The sequence below is a fragment of the Tupaia chinensis genome, unplaced genomic scaffold, assembly GCF_000334495.1.
Source record: "Tupaia chinensis unplaced genomic scaffold, TupChi_1.0 Scaffold000423_1, whole genome shotgun sequence".
NCBI lineage: Eukaryota > Metazoa > Chordata > Mammalia > Scandentia > Tupaiidae > Tupaia > Tupaia belangeri.
Window position 1 is genome coordinate 5,614,485 of NW_006159928.1, and position 15,219 is coordinate 5,629,703.

At 44.2% G+C, this 15,219-nt stretch overlaps 1 pseudogene; it reads left to right on the forward strand.

The window, feature by feature from the left end:
• The first annotated feature begins 1,324 nt into the window (after nucleotides 1–1,324).
• LOC114008964 (molybdopterin synthase catalytic subunit-like) lies at nucleotides 1,325–2,995 on the forward strand (annotated as a pseudogene).
• Nucleotides 2,996–15,219: the final 12,224 nt, after the last annotated feature.

Here is a 15,219-nt window from a genome sequence, read left to right on the forward strand (position 1 = left end):
TCAATCACAGTTCTCAGGATGAGGAAGTCCATTTGTCTGCTGTATCTTCTTCTTAGATCTTGATTACTGGGAAGGGTCTTTTGAAGAGGGGGCTTGCAGGATGTTTGATAACTTCAGTCCCAGGCCAGGGCAATAAGTTGCTGGTTACAACGACCTAGATAAAAATTTTGTCTTGCTAAGTAAAGACACAGTTAATATATAGACTATCTATACATTACAACAATAGAGCGTGAGTCTATAATCTTATATAAGAAAAGAAGATAATCTTGTAGCTCAGGAGACAACACAAAATGTTTTATTAGCAGTTTTTCATGGTCAACAATACATAGATGAAAAACTCTTTGTAGTTAAAAACTACCTGTTGCTTTAAATAAGAGTTCCCAGCTAAAATAGTTAATCTTTTTGTAGAGCCCTCAGCTTTGTTTATTTTGTTGTCCCATTCAGGCTTTTTCCTCTAATAAATTTGTGGGTTCCTGCATTTTGTTTGTTAAGTCTTGTCAATTAGTGAGTTCTTTTATTTTATCTCTAAGTCTCTGTTATGTAGTAAATGTACTGACTTTGCTAGTGTGAATTAACTTCGGCCTGTAGCTTTAACAAGGACTAGCCTTAAATTAACTTAGTCTACATATGCTTTTAATGCTAATTTAGTTTATACTAACTTAATCTATATGTTAATTTTGGCTTAAAAACAGACAGGTGGGGAAGTCTTAAACTTCCTCATTTTCGTGTCAGTCTTAGGGAACCACATTCCTACAAGATCACTAATTGGCTTTATTGCAATAGTTGGGGGTAATGTTTTACCCTTACACGGTACAGTAATAACAGTAAAACTCACGGCAGAAAAATTAAATACCGGCCAGTTCAAAGACACAAGGGAAAACTTGTAAACTGGGCCTTGCCTCAGTTTCTTCCCAGTCCAGGCCTTGCCTTAAAATGGGAGGCAGCATCCTTACCAGCTTGTGTTGCCTGCATGGCCCCGTCATCCTCGGAAGAGTGCCCCCAGGAGAAACAAGCTTGACCACTATGCCGTCATCAAGTTCCTCCTGACAACCGAGTCTGCCATGAAGAAGATAGAAAACAACACACTTGTGTTCATTGTGGATATCAAGGCCAACAAACACCAGGTCAAACAGGCTGTGAAGAAGCTCTATGGTATTGATGTGGCCAAGGTCAACACTCTAGTCAGGCCTGATGGAGAGAAGAAGGCATATGTGCGACTGGCTCCTGATTATGATGCTTTGGATGTTGACAACAAAATTGGGATCATCTAGCCAGCGAGTCCAGCTGGCTAATTCTAAATAAATACTTTTTCACCATAAAAAAAAAAAAAAAAAAAAAAAGAAAAGAAAAAGAAAACAAAAAAACAGAGACATTAAAAAGCTCAGTGGGTGCTGGCACCTCTCCATGAGTGGTTCTAAGTCGGTCAAGGGGTCCTGGTGGGATGGTACCCTGGTGCCAGACTGGCTGATGTTAGAAATCAGGTGTTATTTGCCGATTGTCAAGAGTTATGTTGAGCTTGGAAATCAGCTCCTCTTGCTCCAACCAGGAGACGAAATCACCATTATCCCCCCACTAGTGGAGGGTAGTACTTTTGAGTCATTTAAGAAAGAGATGGATAAAGTTGAAGAGAAATCTAGGGATGTAATAAAATTTACTGCTGAGAAACTTTCGGTAGATGAAGTCTCACAGTTGGTGGTTTCTCCTCTCTGTGGTGCAACATCTCTATTTGTACGAACTACAAGAAATAACTTTGAAGGAAAAAAGTCATTAGCTTGGAATATGAAGCGTATCTACTGACGGCAGAAAACGAAGTCAGAAAAATCTGTAGTGACGTTACGCAGAAGTGGCCAGTCAAACACATGGTGGTGTTCCATAGACTTGGCTTGGTTCCAGTGTCAGAAGCAAGCATAATCATTGCTGTGCCCTCAGCCCACAGGGCTGTGTCCCTTGAAGCTGTGAGCTATGCCATTGATTCTTTAAAAGCCAAGGTACCCATATGGAAAAAGGAAACGCATGAAGAATCTTCATCATCTTGGAAAAGAAACAAAGAATGCTTTTGGGCAACCCATGATTAGTCATCTATATTTTAAGAGCATTATATCTTACATTTGGTAAACTTTCATCATCAATCACATATTGGTTTTTCTTCTCCACGAACTGTGATAGTTTACTGAAGCACTGTCTTATAACAATGGAACAAAAGTAAGAAAAATAAAGAAATAAATAAGTGGGCATATAGGATAAGGAGTTACTTAGGAACTAGATCTAGAGGAAAGATCTTAGGGAAGAAATGAGGTAGTTTCAATATGAAGAAAGATGTCTGTGGTAGACATCTCCTTCTATGACTAATTTCTAATTGTACTCAACTCACATTGAGGTGTGGCCCCCTCCTCAACACTCTCTCAAGAAAAGCCTCCCTAATGCCCCATCCTGAGTTGTCATTAGGAATGTGTGGTGGGAACAGTGACAAAACTGAAAGCATAAAAATAAATCATTATCAGACTTGATGTCATGTATTTTTCAGAACTTATATGTTTTTTTAAAATAGTATGATTTTAAAAAATCTTAAATAGTATTTAAAAACTTTTATGGTGATTTCTAGCACTTCAGAATGTATAAGCTTACTATAATACTTTCTTTTGTACTTTATTATCTCTATATAAAAACAGCATAAAATAATGAAACTAGCAACAGGATGAAGATGGATTGTGTTAAAATATTAGTTGATGTTTAAAATGTAACCCACAACCCTTTGAAGAAATTATGTTAAGTAAGTTAATTAAGGAAAATACATATTTATTAAAGTTTTTCCAGATAGATTTCCTTTCGATTGTGTTACATTATCATTAGTGAGGTCATTAATAAACACATTTTCTGCAAGATTTTTATATGAAACAATCCTGTAGCTTTTAATTGGTCAACCAATATACTACCTTGATGGATTGCATATGTAAGTCCCAGATAGTTTTGGGTTTTTGAATTTTTTTTTTCTTGTTCTGTTGAGACATTCTTGACAAATAAAAGTTGTATGTTTTAATAGGGGGAAAAAAAAAGCTTAGTGAAGTTTCTCTTTTTCTGGGCGACTTCCTAAACTTTCCAAGGTGGTTGTAGTGGTCCTTCAGTGGTCTGAAAAACCACTCCATGGATTCTCTTTTCACCCTTTGTTAGAATTAGCTATCAATGGTGTTTCTCTCATTAGACTAGACCTCTGTAAGAAGAGGGGTGCAATTAACTGCTGTGCAAAGTGAGTAAGATCCCACATGGCTAACCATGGTTTGAGTCTTACCCCTGGCAGCTTAAAAAATACCCTGGAGGGGAGAACAGCAGGTGGCATGGTGGTTAAGGTGCTGAACACTCCCACATGGCCAACCACGGTTCAAGTCTCAGATCTGGTGGCTTGCTTTCTCACTTTCTCTCTCTCTCTCTACCTCTCTCTGGTCAAATTAAAATAAATGAATGAATAAATAAAATTAAATAACTCATCCAAAAAATACCCTGGGGAGAGGCAGCAGGTGGCATGGTGGTTAAGGCACTAGACTCCCACATAGCCAACTATGGTTCAAGTCCCAGATATGGCAGCTTGAAAATCATGCTTGGTGTGTGTGCATGTGTGCCCAAAATCCTAGGAGGAGAATGGAGAAGGGATTGTGGCATGGCCATCTCCCCAGGGAGTGATTACTCACTTTCCCTCTTTCTATTTCTCTCTCCCTCTCTTTGGTAAGCACATACACCCTATGGTAAAAACCTTAAAAAACAAAAATAAAAAAACACCCTGAGTGTGTGTGACTTTATGAACCCTTAATCCAGATGGGATGGAGAAATGCAGGGGAAAGTACTGAACTGTGACCACACCCCACTGGGAGTGTTCTCTCTCTCCTTTCCCCCCACTCTCTTTCTCTCTGACAGGTCCATGTAGCCTCTGGTCATAAATTTTTATTTATTTATTTTTAAAGAGGGGTCTGTAGGACCAGCAGATGGCATAATAGACATCTCTGGACTCCCACATAGGTGACTGCGGTTTGAGTCCTAGACCTAGTGGTTTAAATCTCATGTGGGCACGTGTGCTTGTGTCCCCACAATCCTGAGAGGAGAATGGAGGAGAAGGGATTGTGACATGGCCATCGCCCCTGGGGGGATGGTTTCTACCTTTCTTTCTTGCTGTCTCTCTCTGTCTCTCTGGCAAGTGCATGTGCCCTATAGCAGAAATCTCTCTATATATTAAAAAAAAAACTAAAATAAAAAAAAAAAAAAAAAAAAAAAAAGGGAACAATGGTCTGGGGGCCAGCAGATGGCATGGTGGTTAAGGCACTGGACTTCCACATGGTCAACCACGGTTTGAGTCCTGAACCTGGCTGCTTGGTTTCTTACTTTCCCTTTCTCTCTGTTTGTCTTTCTCTGGTGAGCACAGGTGCCCTATAGCAAATTTAAAAAATAATAATAAATAAAATTAAATAAGTAATTCTTAAAAAAATGAAAATAAAAAAAGGATCTAAATTATGTTAATCAGGGCCAAGAACATTGTAAGTACTCTCGAATGTCTGTTTTCTGGATATATTTCTCACATGCTATCTATTAGTACCATCGTGGCACCAGGTTCACGATAATTAAGGAAAAAAAACCCCAAAAAGCCAACTTCTTTGCGTGGCAGACCAGAGTCTGAAGGGAAACCAAAGAAGGGACTGAGAAGCACCTCTAAGCAAGGAAAGATGAAACAGGGAAATCCAGGCCAGAAAGAAGGTGGTAGCATTGTTTCCATTTCCTCACTTGCAGGTGTGTGAGCATCATCCATTCATTCAATAACTTGGTACTGGGTGCCTCCCATGGGCCAGGAGCAGTTTTAGGTACTGAGACTACAGCAGTGAATACATCAAAGTTCCAGTTCATTTTCCAGTGAGAGAAAGACAGTAAACAAATAACAAATGGATAGCCATGGTAACGTCAACTAACAGTGAGTGTTAGGATGAAAAATAATGCCGGGGAAAGAAACGGTCAGTGATGGGGGCTGGGGGCTGCTATTTTAAATAAAGTGGGGAGAGAGGGCTTTCTTTTTTTTTTTTTTTTTTTTTTGAGAGGTTTTTGCTATAGGGCGCGTGCGCTCGCCAGACAGACAGAGAGAGACATAGAGACAGAAAGCGAGAAATCACCCCCAGGGGGGATGGTCACGCCGCAATCCCTTCTCCTCCATTCTCCTCTCGGGATCTTGGGCACGCATGCACACACGCCCGGCGTGAGTTTTAAGCCACCAGGTCCGGGACGTGAACCACAGTTGACTATGTGGGAGTCTAGTGACATAGCCATTACGCTAACTGCTGGTTCCCTGAAAGGGCTTTCTGAGCAAAGTCCCAAATGAAGTGAAGGAACACCATAAGATGGTTGGGGAAAGAGCATTGCTGAGAGAACAAGTACAAAGGTGTTTTTGAAAAACAAGGAGGCCAGAGGGCTAGAACACAGTGTGGAAGAGGAGAGGAGATACAGAAAGTTACCCTGCACTAGTGGAACATGGTCCTTTCCATCACCAGTCTTACTATTGATGATCCTCTGGCAACGCAGGCCAGCTCCACTAAAGAGTGTCCCATACGATGCTGAAGCAGACTTTCAGCTCTCAGGAGAACCACCCACACCCTTGGAATAAGGGCTCTAATTTGAAATCAACAGGCCTCTGGGGATTCACAGCCAGGATTTAGGGTGTCAACTAATCCCCCTCTGTTTCCAGAGCATTTTTCTGCAGACAAAAATCTTTTTTTTTTTTTTGGAGAGGTTTTTGCTATAGGGCGCGTGTGCTCGCCAGACAGACAGAGAGAGACAGAGAGACAGAAAGCAAGAAATCACCCCCAGGGGGGATGGCCACGCCACAATCCCTTCTCCTCCATTCTCCTCTTGGGATCTTGGGCATGCACACACACGCACCTGCCATGAATTTTAGCCGCCGGGTCTGGGACTCAAACCACGGTCGACTACATGGGAGTCCAGCGACATAGCCATTGCGCTAACTGCTGGTCCCATGCAGACAAAATCTTAGATGTAGTTTACACATAAATGATGACGGGGGAGGTAAGAATATAGAAGAATGAGTAGATCAGGTATGAGAATCAGGCCTATTTAAATACAGAGCAATATTCTTTACTTCCACAGAGACATGAGGAGTTCTTCAACAAATTCGTGAAAAATGTGTATTGGGGGGGAAAAAAGAAATGCTATCCATGGATTTCAGATTTTTTTTTTTTCGCATCAAAATAAACTTGTACTTTAATTCCATTTAAAAAATACATGTTGAAGTCTCTCCATGGACCCTTTCCCATTTGCCATGACATATTTAGTCTTCTGGGTCTATCTTTTATTTTTCTATTTCTGGTAGAGACTTGGGCCAAAGAAATATTTCTCTACCAATAAGAAAAATAACAATGCAAGGGTAGTGACAAATGGCAAGTGCTGTTTAGTGCTGGAAGGACCTTAGGGGATGGTGGTGACTGTGGCAAATGGCAGGGCATGAGTCTGGAAGGAGAAGCCACTACTCTGCTTCATTTGGTCACTGCCTTGAGAGAAGTGGAGCCGGTGTTGACAGATCGTGTGGCTGTTCAGAGAAAGCAGAAATCTGGCTGTCTTTGGGAGTGAAATCTCCAGATTTTTATTTTTCAGCTTTTTGCCATAGAGTGTGTGTGCTTGCCAGAGAGAGCAAGACGGAGTGACACAGAGAGAAGTAAGGTGAGAAATCATCAACTCCTCCCTCCCCGGGGAGGAATGGCCATGCTACAATCCTTTCTCCTCCATTCTCTTGAGGTTTTGGGCACGCATGCACACGTGCCCAGTGTGATTTTCAAGCCACCAGGTCCAGGACTTGAACAATGGTGAGCCATGTTGGAATCCAGTTACTTTAACCACCACGCCACCTACTGGCCCCCAAATCTCAGTTGCACTGTTTTAGAATCTTGGCACACCAATCGTAACACTCTGGGGGAGTCAGATATGGCTCCCATAGATAGGTGGTTTGTGACCTCTGGGCTCTAGATTTTACTAGAATTTCTGAGAGCTCTGTGACTTCAATAGCATTGACAACCACTGTTCTAGAACATGATGTCCCTTAGCTTCTGTGGGTAGAAAGACCAAAGGCTTGGCCGTTTACCCTGTTCCTGGGTCCTGGGCGTCTATAGAAGAGCCTGCTGCCTCGCGTCTCCCTGTCTTCCTCTCTACCCCCGAGCACAGAAGCCAGTGGCATCTGTCTGCTCCTTACCCTCTTTCTTCGTCCACTAGTTAGGTTCTCCATCATGAGGGTGGAGCAAGGCGGACATTGTAAAAGGGAATCGGTAAATTGGTACTGAGGAGCACCACGTGGAAGGTAGGAGAGACTCATTCAAGTAGAAGGTAGCTCTTTGTCTTCTCTTCTCCATTCTGCTCTTTTCCCTAAATGCCTCCACACTGAGCCCACTGTGCCCCACTGGAGTGCCTTTCATTTTAGGTTACAGAAACCCAAATTAAACCAGCCAGGAAAAAAACTCACTGGCTCCCGTATCTGAGAAACCCAAGGGTAGTGTAGCTTCAGCACGCCAGATTCAAGTGCTCAGAAATCTTTCTCTCACTCGGACCCCAGCCTTGCCTTCTTACCTGCTGCCTTTGTTCTTTGACATGCTCCCTCCAGAGGGTGGAAGGTTGAGGTCCAAGGGCATCCTTGTTCATCATCATAAAGGGATAGAGGCTGTGTCTCTTGAGGCATTTGCATCAAGTCCTGAAAGAGATCATCTGGCAGGCTCTCCTGGGGTTGCTATCCAGGTAAACCTTTGTGACCAAGGGCATGAGACATTACCATTGGCTAGCCTGGGTCACGTGCTCCCCAGAAGAGTGGGTCTCAGAATCTCAGGGAGTCCTGAAGGAATGGTAGACGGTTAAAAGTGTTCTTTCTGGGCTGGCCCCATGGCCCAGTGGGTAAGTGAGTGGGGTCATACATGGTCAACTGTGCAGTTCAAATCCTGGCTCCAGTGGATTGAAAAACCGTGGTGGTGGGGGGACCAGCAGTTAGCGTAATGGCTATGTCGCTGGAATCCCATGTAGTTGACCGTGGTTCACGTCCCGGACACAGTGGCTTAAAACTCACACTGGACGCCTGTGCGTAGGTGCCCAAGATCCCAAGAGGAGAATAGAGGAAAAGGGATTGTGGCGTGGCCATCTCCCTTGGGGGGTGATTTCTCGCTTTCTGTCTCTCTGTCTCTGTCTGTCTGGCGAGCGCACGTGCCCTATAGTAAAAATCTCTCAAAAAACAAAACAAAACAAAAAAACAATGATGGGACCAGCGAATGGCATAATGGTTACATTCCTGGACTCCTAGGTAGTTGACTGTGGTTTGAGTCCCAGACCTGGTGGCTTAAAATTCATGCCAGGAGTCTGTGCATACATACCCAGGATCCCAAGAGAAGAATGGAGAAAGGATTGTGGTATGGCCATTCCCTCTGAAGGGTGATTTCTCACTTTCTGTCTGTCCCTCTCTGTTTTTCTGGTCAGCGCACACACCCTATAGGGAAAAAAATCTCTCTTTAAAAACAAATCAAAACAAAAAAACACAGTGAGCAGGTGTGCATGTGAGTCTAAAATGGGATGGATAAATGGAGAAGAAGGGATTATGATGTGACCATGCCACATTGGGGGGTGCTTTTTCCTTTCCTCTCCCTCTCTGATGAGGCACATGCCCTCTGGCAAATTAAAAATAAAACAAGCATTCTGCCAACAGTTGTGTCAGACACAATGCCCAAAGATCATTCTATTGTTCCCCTTCTCCCAAACAAACACTAAAACATCCTCTCAGCTGCTCGGCAGAAGCTCCAGTATGAGAACATGTGCACTACGGAACCAAAATCATCCAGTTCTGGTTTGGCACATAGAGGGGATATTCAAACCTTGGCAATTCCTTAATGTAGGCAATGGAAGAAACTCTCTGCTTTGTCAAAACCACCCTTCCTTCCCTCCTCATGAAGAATGACAGCTCATCACTACAGCCACAAACCTGCCCCACAGAACAAAACCCTTCCTGAAAACCTAGGACCACAGGGATAATTTTATTTTATTTTTTAAAAGGTTTTTGACAGAGGGTATATGGGCTCACTAGACAGAGATTGAGGGAGAAAATGAGAAATCATTCCCCAGGGAGGTATAGACACACCACCGTCCCCTTTTCCCCATTCTCCTCCTGCAATATTGGGCACGCATGCACACGTGCCTGGCATGATTTTCATGCTGCCAGGTCCAAGACTTGAATTGCAGTCAGCCACATGGGAGTCCAAGACTTTAATCACCTTATTAATCACCATACCTGCTGACCCAAATAGGATCATTTTTAACACCCTATAAATGTTAAAGCTGAAGGGACTCTCCAGGAAATCCCAACACTACATGAATTTCTCAGGCAGCCACAAGGAGAAGGTGAGGTGAGGGTGAGGGAGACTGTTGAGTGTCATATGAGCAAATATAAGAGGGTCTTATCCATAGGAGGAAAAGCCACAGTCACTGAGAGCAAAAGGATGATAATGGAAGTACCAGCTGATCTTTTTTTTTTTTAAAAAAAAGAATGATTTATTTGATTCCATTATTATTATTATTGTTTTTAATTTGACCAGAGAGAGACAGAGAGAAAGAGAAAGAAAGTTGTCAGGTTTGGGATTCAACCCGCACTGTGCCATGTGGGAGTCCAGCGCCTTAACTACCGTGCCACCTGCTGGCCCCAGCTAGTCTTTATTAAGTTTTTGCTAAGTGCCGAAGTGCTTTCCATAGATTATTCATTTAATTCTCACAAGGTCTTTATTATCTTCATAAAAAGTTAACTCATTTATCGAAGGGGTCAGCAGGTGATAGGAAGGTTAAAGCAACTGGATCCCACATGGCTGACTGCAGGGCTTGAATCCAGACTTGGCTTGAGAAACATGCTGGGTACAAGTACATGCCTGCCCACCCCAAATCCCAAGGGGTGGAGGAGAAGGGATTGCAGCATGGCCATTCCCCTGGGGGGTGATTTCTTCCTTCCCCTCTTTCCCCTCTCTCTGTGGGGAGTGTATGCACCCTGTAGCAAAAACTAAAAACTCATAATAAATACATTTTTAAGAAAATAAATAATTTACCAAAGATCACATGGGTAGCAAGCAGCTGCAGAGAGAGCATTCGTACCTGGGAACTAGTCAAGGTGCTAAAACAGAGCTGGGAACAAAGTAAGTTAAAAATACATGAAGCTTATCTACTAGTGGGGGAGAAAGACAGTTAGTTGGATACATGCATTATACATAAACCAGGTTAGCTAGTGATCAGCATCACAGCAAAAACTAGCGCAGGGAAGAGAGAAGTAACTAAGGGGAGGATCTGTTCTGAATGGGGTGATCAGGCAAGTGAGGGAACTAAGTCTGCAGTATCTGAAAAGAGAGTATGAGAGGTGGAGGAGGCTGCACAAAGTCCCCAAGGAAGGAGCAAGAGTTGTATGCTCCAGAAATAGCACAGAGTGCGGTGTGATTGAGCAGAGTGGCCAAGAACAGAGCAGGAGGAAATGAGATCAGAGAGTTAAACAGGACCAGATCTTGCAGGGCCTTGTAAGTGGCTGTTAGGGTTTTGTCTTTACAGGGGCAATGCAGCTCCCTGGACTAGGGTAGAGGAGAGACATGAGATGACCTATTTTAAGCAGAATTGCTCTCACTACTCTGCTAGAGGGACAAGGAATCATTCAAAAGGCTGCTGCAGGGACTGGGGTGGAGATTAGGGTGGCGTGGACTGGTGTGCCGCAGACATGTGACAACTGCTTCAGCTCTGGGTTTGTTGTGAAATCACAGTCAAAGGACTGGCCTATGTGAGGGGTGTGGGGCATGTGGGAATGTGAGCAGTCAGCAATGACTCTCGGGCTTTGGCCTGAGCACCTGAAGGCTGTATTTGACCTTTTCGGAGATGGGAAAGGGTACAGTGGTCTTTGTGCAAGTTCTTGTTATCAGGTATACAGGAATGAGATCTCCCTTTATGGCCTTCCTGGGCTTTTTTTTTTTTTTTTCAGAGATTGACACAAATGACGCCATGGACAGCTTCTGTTTTCGTTTTAAGGGAGAAAAGTTACCAGGTCTCAGTTTAGGACACATCAAACTGGAAAAGCTGGGCTGACCCCATAGCCTAGATAAATTCCAATGGCAGACTGGTTTGCATCCTGACCCTGGCAGCTTGAAAATTATGTCTGATGCATTTACGTGTGTGCTCAAAGTCCCAGAAGGATGGGGAAATGGAGAAGAAATTGTAATGTGACCACACCCCTTGAAGGGTGCTTTCTTCTCCTTCTCTCCCTTTCTCCTCTTCTCTCTCACATGGCGAGAGCATGCACCCTCTGGCAGGGAAATGAATAATGCTTATTAGACACCCAAAAGGTAATGCTCAGTGGCATGTCTGGAGTCCAGGCCAGAGGGCCTTCAGGACTGGAGCTGTAAGCTCTATGAACTACTCTATGTCTTTAGAGTAACTGAAGACACTGACTCACGTGCAATGTTGGAAAAGTGATGACTATGAAAAATACTGAAATGGCATTAGGGAAGTCAAATTTAAAAGTTCAGCCATATCCTGCCACCTTAAAAACAGTTGCTTTCTGGGTGGGAGAAGAGAAGAGTATAGAGAAAGATAGCAAGAGAACAAATAGAGAGGCACGACATTAGTAAGACACAGATATGATTTATTATCTGGTGATGATGACGTGTATAGTATTCTCAACTGGATTGGTCTGAGAAGTATTTCATGTCGGGTAAAGTCTTTTTACAAGCAAAATGACAAATAGTGATTGACTATTTAAAAAAATAATTGGAAAAATAATAACAATAATAACGATCGGGAAAAATAACGAAAAGCTATTGGATTGGATGATGAAATGGGGATTTTAATGTCTCTGTATTGACTGATATGTATGGTATTCCTTCTGGAAAAAGAAATGTAATACACTGTAAAGTTATATGTGATTCAATGTAATATAAACAAGATTATGATGATAATAAATAAATGAATTGAACTGTACAAAAAACAAAAAAAAAAACAGTTGCTTTATGGGACCAGCAGGTGACGTAGTGGTTAAGATGCAGCACCTGGGACCAGCAGGTGACGTAGTGGTTAAGATGCAGCACACTGGATCCTTGCTTTTCTATACTTGTATGTCTTTGTGTGTTTGTTTTTATGTTTATATCTTTTTAAAAATAATTATTTTTATTAACTTTATGTATTTATTTATTTTAATTTGGCCAGAGATGGACAGAGTGAGAGAGAGAGAGACAGTGAGAGAGAAAGCCAGCCGCCAGGCCCAGGACTCAAACCATGGTCGGCCATGTGGGAGTCCAGCACCCTCAACCAACATGCCACCTGCTCTGACCCCTATTTTTATGTTTATTTCTAATCCAGATCCTCCCCCCAGTAAACATGTTCTGCTGAGAGGGTCCCAACAGACTTCTACATGAATGACTGTAGTTCAAGTCCTGGACCTGGCAACTTGATAAATCACTCCTGGCAGGGATGCACATGTGCCCCAAATCACAGGAGAATGGTGGAAGAGGGGTTGGGGTGTGGCCTTATGCCCTGAGAGGTGACTTATTTTCCTTCTCACTGTCTCTCTCCAATGAGAGCATGTGCCCTAGGGGGGAAAAAGGAACACATAAAAATCTCTAAAACAAAGAAAAACCAGTTGCTTTAATTTCTCTACATTTCCCTGTGTTTTTGCCCACATACACACCTAATAATATAATGTAATTGTAGCATAGATTCAATTTCATGTTCTACTTTTTCCCACTTAGCAAGATCTGGTAAACATTTTCCTAAGTGGCTCCCTTGTGTTTCACGAGGATTAAAAAGGTCAACAAAATGGGCATTGCTGAGAAATTTTTAGAAACAAGCCAGAGGGAACTGGCAATTAGCGTAATGACTATGTCGCTGGACTCCCACGTAGTTGACCGCAGTTCGCGTCCCAGACCCGGTGGCTTAAAACTCATGCCAGGCGCGTGTGCGTGCGTGCCCAAGATCCCGAGAGGAGAATGGAGGAGAAGGGATTGCGGCGTGGCCATCCCCTCTGGGGGGGTGATTTCTCGCTTTCTCTCTCTCTGTCTCTGTCTATCTGGAGAGTGTGTGCGCCCTATAGCGAAAAACCTCTCAAAAAAGAAATAAAATAAAAAAGAAGCCAGAAATCCTACTTTGATACGAAGCTTGGTGCCCCAGAATGGGCATTGTGCTTAGGGTTATCTTCCTAGAATATGATACTAGCAAAGTAAGGAGAGTAAGCCCTGCTCTGATCTGGAGAGGCACACTCTAGGGCAGAAAGAGGGAAGAGTGGAGGCACATAAAAAGGGGTTGTTGGAAGATTCATTCTGACTGACAATTAAATAGAAATCAAATGTATTATATCTTTGTAACACTTTTAGGAACACTTTAGTTTAAACTACAGAAGAGTGGTCCACTCTTCCTCTGGGATTCTCTACCAAAGAAGCCATACAGAATAATTTATAGTATAGTGATTTCTCAGAGAACTAGTGGTTCTTAAAGGTTCAGGGCCTCATAGTATACACAAGCACCTCATGGAATCCCATTCATTCATTCCAGTCTCTAACCCAGATTCCATGTCTAGCCCCTTAACTTATAGAAAAGGCTGGAGATTCAAAGGGAGATGATTTGTGCAGATCACATCACTACCTTGTACAGGGTTTTAACTAAAGTTCCATTAGTTCCATTCTCTCCATCGAAGACTTAAAAAAAAAATGGGACCAGCCTTTGGTGTAATGGCTATGTCGCTGGACACTCATATAGTCAATTGCAGTTCGAGTCGTGGATCCGGTGGCTTAAACTCACACCGGGCACATGTGCGTGCGTGCCCAGGATCCCGAGAGGAGAATGGATTGCGGTGTAACCATTCCCCCCCCCGGGGGGGGACGATTTCTCTCTTTCTGTCTCTGTCTTTCTGGCAAGCGAGCGCACGCACCTATAGCAAAAATCTCTCCAAAAAAAAAAAATTGCTAGAGGGTGCTCGCTTGCCTGCAAGAAGATACACACGCACTGAGAGAGAGAGAAGTGAAAAGGCATCCCTCTCTGGGAGTCAGCAACACCACTCGCAACCAGAGTGCCTATCCTTGTGTAGGTCTAGGACTCCAACAGCGCTATCTGCCATGTGGGATCCAGCCACCTTAAACATCATGCCACACGATGGCCCCATTCATCAAAGACTTTTTCTAAACACAAAACATGACTCCGTGCGCACGATTTTGCCGTTGACAAAGCCCTTTATTGGCTGGGAAAGTCTCCCTCCCCGACTCACCTATATAAGGCATAGGGTACTCAAAAGAGAAGCCCTTTCATTCGTTCGACTCTGGGCCCCAAAGACGAGGAGCTGGTTCACGCTTCCTCCTAGAGCCGGCAGGGGGTGCACCAGGCAAAGTTTGTAAGCCGCGCCTCCTCCACCCCTCCCTTCCTCCTCCAACTTCCCCATAGCCACGGCTTCACATAAATGTGGCCATTGACCTTTTAAGCTTTTGAGTAGCGTGATGCAATAGAGCAGTATTTCAAAGAAAAATGGTTATCAAAATTTTGGATCCGGTTTTCCCATGAGCGTTAATGATTATGAAAAAGTAGGTCACATTTAAAGTAGGTCACATTTCGGGGACGAGCGTACAGGAAAAGATATGTTTCCACTCAGGCCAGGTGGCCTGCAACCGGATGGGAGGTGAGAGTCCCGGGTAGAGGAGAGGTACGGGCATCCTTTCGAATTCCCGGCCCTGGGAACCAGCCCGGCAGCGAATCGCTGAGACGAGCGTTCTCCGGACTGCAGACTCCGAGGCCTGCCATCCGACACCGCTGGGGGGCGCAGCTAAGGGCGCCCACTCAGTAGTAGCCAGTGCAGGTGAGCCGGGACGGCCGCGGGCCTCCGGAAGGAGACAGTGGAGTTAGCTGGGGAGGAAGGGCGGAGCTGGGCTGGGCAGGATCTGGGGAGCGTGAGCCCAAACGCCAGGGGGAGGGGACTGAGAGCAGCCCGTACCGCTTAAGGAGGCACCTCTCTGCGCGGCTCGCTGCCTTCTAGGACCAGGCGTGGGGACCGCCGCTGGCAGCTCCCTCCGGCCTCCTGGCGCCGGCATCTGGGCCGAGCCGGGCGTGCCCACTCCATCAGCATGGCAGAGCCTGAGGGGCCGAGAACTCTCAGTCTCTGCTGCACTCCTTCACCCAATGTGTGGCCTGGAGGGTCGCGTCGAGGACGCACGGAGG